The following is a 10,505-nucleotide window of genomic DNA, read 5'->3' as shown; positions in this document are numbered from 1 at the left end:
TAATTTTCTATGACGGCTGATCGGTGATCACGTGGTGCTTTCCATAGAAAACGCAGCTACGGAAGCTCCGGCCCGGCCACGGGCCGGTCTATAAGGGTGCTTACACCTACTGCGTAAGAGATGCCTAATGCACGACTCGTAGTACAGTCGAAGTCAAAGATATGTTTACACGTTTGAACCTTATGCCTTTGTAATAAGGCGAAAAATGTAAACATATCTTTGACGTCGACTGTACCTATATTTTGCGCTCACTAATCAGCATGGACCCGTCATCAAGGTCGTATCATTACAGAATTTTACATTTACAAATTGTAAAATCAAATTGTGCCGCTCCTGTTTTATATTTGTGCTAACGAAAGCTGATACTGAGGATTAATTATAACTTTAAATGGCAACTCTAGAAAATACGATTTGTTTTGCTATTTTCAGCGACTAAGGGCCCGATTCGGATTTTGAAATAGACATCTACTAGAGTCTGGCTACTGAAATTTTACCTAATTTTTTGGCGGGAAATTAAAAAAAATTTGGGCTGGTCACACTTTGTGTAGTAGGAATTATAGTTTTGATACTCGACAATATTTATGATATTCTGTGTACAAGTAAGGTACCTAAGGAAATAAGTTAAATAAACGTTTACGTGCACTCAAAGTCAGCTCACATAATTTCTACCACTATTTAAAGTACAGTCAACGACAAACACCTAGTGTTTACGTTCCAATATTTAGATTTTATAGATATTTTTCAGAACTTTTAGTTTATCCGTTTCTTTGTACACTTGTCATATTTATGAGATTCAGGCATTAATAAATTCACGTACTTAATCAAAGTAATACGCAAATGTTAGAACTAGTACTTAAAGTATCAAAATATTTATAGAGGACCAAGCTCCTAATTTGTTTACATTTGGTTAGGAGTTGTAAACATTGCAGTTTTTCGTTATACAACGCTACACGTCGACTTCGCACATTGTCGTAATTATTTACGAGCTTAAATAATAGTTAGCGAACCTCACTCAGTATAGAAATTATTAATATTATTTAAAATAAACCGCAAACTATTTGAATGAATGACATAAATTGACAACTGACTTTTAGCTTTTTTTTAAATCATAGACAATTGGTGATACAACAACAAAATATCTGTCAACAATTTTTGGTTAGCCAGACTCTAGATATCTTTTAGACATCACCAAGATACGATAACGATATGTTTAAGGTCTAACCTGTCAAATTTGACATTTGCGCGATTCTGGAGATACTTTTGAACGATTTCCACAGGATATGACTGAGCAATCCAATTCATATCTAATAGATATCTTACTCTATCCAACGTAAAAGTGACATTGGTTGCCCGAATTGCGCTGCAAAAGAGAACTAGTTGATATCTAAACTATAACGTATCTAGAATGGATCTAGTACGTGTCGTCTGTTGTGAATATCTTGAAGTTCGAATACGGCAGTAATATGGAGTTTGTACAGATTGTACGTACGTACGTACCTACCACGTACGATTAATGTCACACAATATTCGTCAAGGGAATACATTACAAATCTCGCATGAACAATCCTGTTCGAAGATATTCTTTCATCAAAATCTCTTTATCGGAAATAGGAAAATTATCATCATCTTCTTCGCGTTGTCCCGGCATTTTGCCACGGCTCATGGGAGCCTGGGGTCAGCTTGGCAACTAATCCCAAGAATTGGCGTAGGCATTAGTCTTTACGAAAGCGACTGTCATCTGACCTTCCAACCCAGAGGGTAAACTATAGGCCTTATTAGGAGTAGTCCGGTTTCCTCACGATGTTTCGGAAATATTGCAGGAAAAAAAGAGTCTATTCCGCAAGTCTAATATGTATTGAACTGAAAGAAGAAATGTGTTCAATTATCATTATCAATCATTTTTTTTTTTCTTAGGTTAGGTCGTTTATAAAATGAATACAAAAGTAAAATACAAAAACAATAAAAAATAAGTATAAACACATTATAAAAAACTAACCTATGGTGCCGCCCGCAGCGGGCAGGGCCCAAGCTGCCGGTGGTCACGGCCGCATTATTATCATTATATTGTTCTATCCCCTTATTTTTTTTGCCGTCATTTTCTATTGTCTTCTTTTGCTAGCCAAAAACGTCTCTGTACATTATATGTGTCACTATGAGAAGCAAAGGCACATTATGTGTCATCATCATCATCATCATCTCAGCCATAAGACGTCCACTGCTGAACATAGGTCTCCCCCTTATGGGGGGTGAATGCCATAATCGCCACGCTTGGCAAGCGGGTTGGCGATCGCAGTCGAGTACACCAAATTTGAGGGACGCTGCTGCCCGTCCACCGGTGGTCTTGGACGTAGTTTAAGGACATACCCGGGTCCCAAACATTATGTGTGTTACCTACAATTAGAAGCAAAGGTCAGGGGCGTAGCTAGAGGATATGGCGCCCGGGGCAGACACCAAATTTGCGCCCCCGCCCCCCCCCCCCCAAACGAAATGAACTTAAGGTGGCCACTGACAAGCCTTCCAACAGTCCAAATAGCGTGGCTGCAATCCAAAATCGGTCCGTGAATGTCAAAAACGTACAACGTTTAATATTAGGATGCCGTCCATTTGGATGAATCCATTGTAACGGCATCCATTTGGAAGGCTCGTCAGTGGCCTGCTTAACGAAACGAAAGGGTTATTTTTTGCTTTAATAAGTTTACTTTTAATGTAGACAAATACAGTGTAGGTACCTATGTTTTTTTAGTACATCGGTGGCCAACAAGCTTACGACCCACCTGATGGTAAGCGGTCACCGCATTCTATGGACGTCTACACTCCACTACACTACACTACACATGCGCGTTGCCGACCGTTTTAAAACGTATAAACTTCTTTTTTGGAGATCTCTATTCATAGGTACAGCGCGGCTTTGGACTGATTTGAAGGACCCAAGGTGGCATCCAGGTGCTCCTGTCCAAAGGTGACAGCAGTACTCAATATATGGGATCAGTCTACCCCAGAGTAAAGTATGGCGGTGGCCTCCCTTTATTGAGCACACCGAGTTTTTTTTGATACGAGCGCAGCCTACCCAGCAAGGTGGCTACGAAATTATTGGACGTCACTGATGGAGATGTCAACACCGATCGAGGCTCCCAATTAGGGTTTGCACGACGGATCTGAAATGTATGAGAAGATCCGTGGATTCGGATCCAGATCCGGATAATTTCATACATTTCGGATCCGGATTGCAAACCTTACTCCCAATACTCCCTGACATGGGAAGGGTTGTGCCTTGAAAAATGAGGTTTTCTTAGCGGTAAACGCGCAAATTTGAGTCATGGTAGGATTGAATCGGATTAAATTGTCCTGATCCCACACCGAAACTCTGGATAGAATGCCTCGATACCTGACACAGTTATTTCTACTATTATTTTATGGGGTCACTTCCCCATCGCTATTTCAGTTCAGTCCAGTTCAGTTATCAGTGCAAATACCACGAACAATTATTAGAAGGCAGAAAAGCAAAGCAAAGCTTCACTCCAGAATTTCTTAACAAAAGTTATAAGTCTCGAAAACTACGAAAAATCGGCTAACATCTGGTACATGGGGTATATTCTGATAACCCACGACGAGGATTCTAAAAAAAAATTATGGGCGTCAAGGTTTGGACCAGCCTGTAGGTATACAGGGTGGCTAAAAAATAACTGCATTTTCGTTGCCAGGCAGGTTTTTGGATTATACTGAGCAACTTTTACTATTAGTCCAACCCCTAAGTCGCGAAAAAAATTTGGCTGTTTCCTACATTTTGGCTGGTCCATTTTCTATGGGAGGGTAAACTTTTTTTTCGCGATTTCGGGGTTAGTCCCGTAGTAAAAGTTGCTCAGTCCCAAAACCCAAAACCTCCCTGGCAACGGGAATTTAGTTATTTTTTAGCCATCCTTGTATAGTACTGTCGTCCGCATATCGATGAATGTCGTCGATAGACAACATGTCACAGATATGCAGCAGCTATTGAAGCAGCCGGCCTAGCCAAGGTTACAATCGCTATCGCTTCGACAACGAAAAGCATTATGTCTCTCTATCACTCTTCCTTATTAGTGTGACAGTGACAGTTGCGTTTCGATCGCTACAGAGCGTAAGCGATTGACATCTTGGCTACGCGGCCAGGTTCCGTCTACTACGGCTCATATGCGCCTGCCGGACAAAGGGCTAGCGATCCATTTGCATAGGTAGTCTCTTGGAGAGTCCATAAGATGGTAACTTCGACAGGAGACCCCTAACGGAAAAGACGCGCTAACACGGGACACAACTCTGAAGCACTCGGCCCGCTCGCCTTATAAAACGAAAGCATAGCAACTCCCGCCTTGATGGAAGTTTCTTGCATAGAGTATTCGCACTGCGGGATGGTGGGCGGTAGGGCGCTACCGTCGTCTGTCAAGGTCGAGTTCGAGGCAAAAAGAGTAAGAGTAAAAGATCGGCTTTCTCTTTTGCGCTGTGGGCCAGAATACCATCCGCATTTCACACTTCACAGTGGTGGTAAATATGACTGACAAAAGTTTCCCTGCTGCCTTTTAGCAAGGCGGAGAGGTACAGGTCTTTTGCTCATTTTGGCGCCCCCCCTTGGACGGTGCCCGGGGCACGTGCCCCCTCCAACCCCCCCCCTAGTTACGCCTCTGGCAAAGGTGACTGAAGCAATTAATTTAAGCAATTACTCCAAGACCTCGATCTAAGTCAACCGTAGATTACGATTGAGTCGTTTCGTAAGGCGTCTTCATTAACTTCCCGCGACGTTACTACTGGTGTAAGGGGATAAAAGTAATTACCGGAACCTTTTTCCTTAGCAATGTGCTATAGGTTTTAATTTAATGTATTTTTTTCTGTGTACGAGTGTACAAAACAATTGAAAGAATACCTACCCAAGTACCCACTTCTTACCCATGTATATCCCACACACGCACGACACACACGCACGATCCCACAACAATATGGGTGCAGTGCACGATCCCACAGTCAAACCATGTAAACTGTTTTGTGGGACACTGTAATTGTATAAGATGTATATTTTTATGTTAATAAATAAAATAATAAAATATAATAATATGAGTATTACTAAAGATTCCTTGAAAAATTCGTGCTTCGAGTTTGATAGATAGAGGTCGCTGTACGGTTCCGTTAATTATGTGGCAACTCTGGTTGGTGTGGTACAGCCCCATCTTTTTCAGCAGTCTAACTTGGCGGCACGATATTTTCTAAGACTTTACACAAATGTTATACATTCTAATCGTTCTATGACTCTTTGATATTACAAAATATATACCTATTGTAAAAAAAATATTAGTGATCACCGCTTACTTTTTCCAGGATATTTTATACAGGCACTGATAGTATTTGTTTGTTATAAAATCAACGTCAAAGAGTTAGTTACATAACATGCAATTGCATGAATTTTGTCAATGAAATTTATATGTTACACGAAGAAATAGGCTAATTTCAATCGATCTGAGAATACCCAGCATTAAAGTGGATAAAGTTTCTTGCAATAAAAATGTCGGTTAACGACCACGAACGCTGGGATTGCTTTTTTTAACCGTTTTCCAATAAACCCTCTTGATTAATCCTCGCATGTACTTAACGACCATGGCTCAAAATACTCTATTGATTTAAGGTACCGTTCGGATTTTGACGGTTTTGCAACAGTAGGTACTATACTGCAGTATTGCGGCTTGTAATTGCATTGTTGGCTCTTGATTCCAAAACATCACTTTAGTTATAATATAAATCGTAAGCCTTTGATAACTTATATTTAGCCTAAAGTGTCGTACATTTTTAGCCCCTTGGTTATAATTATGACTAACTAAATTTAATGGAATAGGTAGGTAAGTAGCCCGTTGCCAAAAAGTTTAGAAAGCTCGAATTATGTAGTTTTCATTTAATTAGTAGGGTACAATACCATTAATCAGCAGCAATAGTTGCTAAGCGGGCGAGGTGTTCAAAATGGAGAATAAAAGTGACATTCCATTTCCAACTGCAGCTGCAATACTGTTCATTTTACTATGGAAACGCGTCGCTGTCACTGTCAATTTCCATAGTAAAATGAACAGTATTGCAGCTGCAGTTGGAAATGGAATGTCACTCTAAGAGCGCGTCAAGGTAATTTTGAACACTACAACCACTTAGCAACTTCTGCTGCTGACTGTACTATTACTTAGAGTCGGATAAAGCTAGGTAACACTGCATGCGGCGTAGCACGGTCGCGTTTTTATCCCTTGTCATCATGCCTGTCACGTTCTAACAAGTATGTAAGTGCGAAAGGGACGCGCATAGTGATAGTCGATAAAAATGGATCCGTGCTGCGCCCGCATGACCTGAATTCGCTAAGACAAAAGTGTCGTGTCATCATAGACGTGAAATTACTATGAAAATATAATGACACTGCACACTTTGTCCTGTCAAAGTTGGTGCAGAGTTAGATAAGGTTTAGATAATACCTAACAGATCAGTTTAATTTCAAAAGAACCAAAAACTACGTTTATATTGTAGGCATTTGTAGGTACAAGTGTAATATCAACGATGATTTGCATTGTTATTGTAAATTATCGATGAGCCTTCATCGGAGCCTGGGCTTGTGCCGATTGATTACTTTTTAATGAGCGTTTGATGGGAACTCTCTGTTATTGGACTACTCCAAGGAGCTCCTAGTCAGATATTCTTCTAGATTGCATGAAAACGAGCGAGTCCAGTGCTTAAAAGAACTAGTATAATGCAACATCGAGAATCGTTACAATTATTATAATCAGAGAAAGCATTTACGTCGGGTTGCCATAATATTAGACTCGCCCTTGGACGGCAAGCGAAGGGAATGATACCTACCTGTTATTAAGATTTCGTACTAATGAGAAACGAAAACATTCCCACCAATACTTTTGCAATTTAAATGATCGTTAACATGCAAAAATTGTCACCTCCTGTTAAAAGAAAACTTAGTTGATTCTTATTTTGGTTTTTGATATATATTCCTAAGTTAGGTGCATAAGGTAGGTACTTATACTTACATAACTATTAGGTCTATCCTATGTAGGTATCACTACACCTTATAAAACAAAGTCCTCCGTCTCGTCTGTCTGTGTGTATGTATGTTTTTCACCTATCAATAGAATGATTCTTAAAGAAGGTTTAGGACGGTGTAGATAAATTTGTTAAGATTTTGTGTAACCTGTGCGAAGCCGGGGCGGGTCTCTAGTGTAAGTACTTATAAATTTGGTGCTGCCTATATTTACCTATAGCCCACAGCGGACACAGGCTACTTCGAGATAGCTCAGTCCGATCCCGCGGCCCTGAGATACCTTTCAAAATTTTCCTTAATCTTGATTTGGTTACCTACTTCTCAGAACATTATACTTAATTATAATTTAGTTAGATGGAAACTTCAAAGTTAAAATTATTATGCTTGAAACTCGTACCTTTAATGAAAAGCTAATTTGACAGTCGATGAATTTTGACTACCTTTTAGTGGAACGTTTAAATGTTAATCCGCGCTTCAGTAGCCTCATATTACTTACGGGAATTAAATATCTAGTTTGTTCTCGTATAATTACCCCTTTAGGAACAAGTACTTTATGTACTCCGTCGGCTAGCGACTAGAAGTGGGCCCTGCCGGCCTAGCCAAGGTGACAATCGCTATCGCTTCGCCAACGAAACGCTTTGTGTCTCCCTATCACTCTTTCATATTAGTGCGACAGTAACAGTTGCGTTTCGATCGCTACGGAGCGTAAGCGATTGGCATGTTGGCTACGCGGCCCCGTGTCTCCCTGCCCGATTCGAACTTTAAGATGCGTTAAATATTACGGCTAGATACGATATGGATTAGATATGTCAGTGTCAAAAGTGACGTTTTTGTTTGAAGAAACGTCACATTTGACACTGACATATCTAATCCATATCGTATCTAGCTGTAATATTATAATAATAATAAAATACTTTATTGCACACTACAAAACAAAAGATACAGAAAAAACATTGGAGTTTAACGGTGTAGGTAACAACAGGCGGACTTATCGCTAAACAGCGATCTCTTCCAGACAACCTTCAGATAGCTAAACGGCGAACATACTGAGCGTACGGGTGGTGCAATAATAAAAATAGCAAATATAATAAAATACATAAACTACAACTATACAGTAAAACATACACTACACAAATTACTACATACATTATATATAACTAATACCTATAAATGTCAAGGTAGCCATAACAACCGTGGGTTTCAGGGAGAGCACGAAAGGATTAGGACTTAGACAAATAATGTTCCTTTAGACGAGTTTTAAATATAGAGAGCGATTTTGCACGTCTAATATCGACGGGCAGAGCATTCCACAACCGAACTGCGCGAAAACTAAACGAATTGTTGTAGACTTTTGAAGAAGAAGGAGGGGGGAAAAGTAGAAAATTTTGAGAGCACCTGACAGAGTTAAGAAATTTAAAACGCACTTTGAGATAGCAGGGAGTGTTTGGGAGAAACAGTACGGAATAAAGAAGATGAAGAATATGAGAGTCGCGACGGAACCGGATAGGCAACCACTTGAGCTGCGTACGAAAGCTCGAGACGTGGTCAAATTTACGTAATCCGAAAATAAACCTAATGCAAACATTTTGAAGCCGCTCGAGTTTATTCAATTGTTCTTCTGTTAGGTCTAGGTAACTAATATCGGCATAGTCCAAAATGGGCAGTAGGAGAGACTGGGCAAGCGCAATTTTAGTGGCAAAAGGCAGAAAATTACGAACTCGTCGTAGGGAACCCACAGCAGCGAAGACCTTTCTGCTCACCTCATTGACCTGCGGTATCCATGAGAGCGTACGATCAAAGACTACGCCCAGGTTCTTAACCTGGGAAGAGAAAGGTATCAGTACCCCATCAAAAGAGACACCTGGTAAATTATCAAAATCTACTCTTGCTATGGTTCTTGGGCTACCAATTACGATAACTTGAGTTTTTGATGGATTCAACTTTAAACCATAAAAAGAGCTCCAGTTCGAAATGCGTTCCAAGTCAGTGTTAATGGTGTGAATAGCAGAAGGTAAATCATCAAGCTCGCTTTGTGAGTATATTTGTAGGTCATCAGCATAGAGATGGTAAGCAGAAAGGAGATTTGAAGTGATAGAATTGATAAAAATTGAAAAAAGGAGAGGGGACAGCACGCCACCCTGCGGAACGCCAGCCAGCGTGCTGCACCAAGGTGAACGAGAGTTATCAACTTTAACACGTTGCCGACGACCCACTAAATAACTATGAAACCACACAACAGCTTCAGGAGAAATGTTGATAGAGCGTAATATCCCCAACAGAATGTCGAAATCTACGGTGTTGAAAGCGTTGCTGAAGTCTAGCAACGTCAACACCGTAAGCTTTCGGTTATCCATGGCCGAACGGATATCGTCTGAAATCTTGACAAGTGCGGTAACCGTGCTATGACCGGAACGAAACCCAGACTGGAGAGGATTTAGGAGTGAGTTTCTGTTCAGGAAGGAAGTTAGTTGTTGTTGCACAAGCCGCTCTAGTACTTTAGAAAGGAAAGGAAGGATAGATATTGGCCTATAATCAGAGAAAGAAGACGGGTTGGACTTTTTTGGAAGAGGTATGATATCAGCGTCTTTCCAGGAATTTGGGAAACTACAGAGCGAAATTGAATAATTAAAGATACTGGTAATAATAGGAACGAGAAAGTCAAGGAGAGGGATGATCATATTGCGACCCACACAGTCGACGCCGATAGCATTAGATGTAATAGCCAAAATATTCTTCTCGACGTAATATTTGACGTATCTTAAAATCGAATCGAATCGGGCCGTCCATTATGAGTAGGCGCCTGTGTGCCCGCCCGACCCTGTCTGATTTCCTCCTATACCATGGACCTATACCTTAAATACCACATCCGTAATGACACTCTTGGTACTTCTTGTATGTTTTTAATTTTGAATTTTTGTGTCGCTAGTGGAGAGAGATTAACGCCATTAGTAGATTTCTGGTCATAGCTGAATTGTTTCAGACGATCGTCTGTAAAGTTAGATAGACATTAAGTATTAATTTTTATTGATATCAGCAAACGGAAAGAATACTACACTATTGACGAATAACCTTTTCGCTATTTTTATAATAACTCTGAAAAAGTTGTTTTTTGCGTAAAAAGTTGAAACAGGAATAAACAGCCGAGTGGGCGTTCGCGTATTACTCACCACGGGTGTCATTGTAATCGCTTACCAAGCATTGCATCTGCAAAGGGAGGCGAACCAGCCTAAGATCATGCGAATAAGTTCTACGGAGCTCACGATCTTGTTTCATTGGTTCGCCTGAGTACTCCACTCGTCCGCGCGCGTATTGGAAATACCCAGGAGACTTCGGCGACTATTAGGTCAATTTGTTTGACCATTTAGAGGGTTTCTTTTATTGCAGCTACAGATTTGTAGCTAAGATAGGCAATATCTGGGCTATAAATCGGATTAATGATATGAGTGTGCCATTAAATCACTCT

At 40.4% G+C, this 10,505-nt stretch overlaps 1 protein-coding gene across 1 annotated transcript in view; it reads left to right on the top strand.

Annotated features, from left to right (window-relative positions):
• The first annotated feature begins 705 nt into the window (after positions 1-705).
• The window catches only part of LOC134680099 (sialic acid synthase), a 300,274-nt gene continuing 290,474 nt past the window's right edge, over positions 706-10,505 (top strand). Inside the window, exon 1 of the mRNA XM_063539144.1 lies at positions 706-711. The gene's annotated coding sequence lies outside the window, so the exon portion shown is untranslated. The remainder of the gene's footprint in view (positions 712-10,505) is intronic.

The sequence above is a fragment of the Cydia fagiglandana genome, chromosome 3 (genome assembly GCF_963556715.1).
Source record: "Cydia fagiglandana chromosome 3, ilCydFagi1.1, whole genome shotgun sequence".
Classification (NCBI taxonomy): Eukaryota; Metazoa; Arthropoda; class Insecta; order Lepidoptera; family Tortricidae; genus Cydia; species Cydia fagiglandana.
This window is presented reverse-complemented; position numbering and strand designations above follow the sequence as displayed.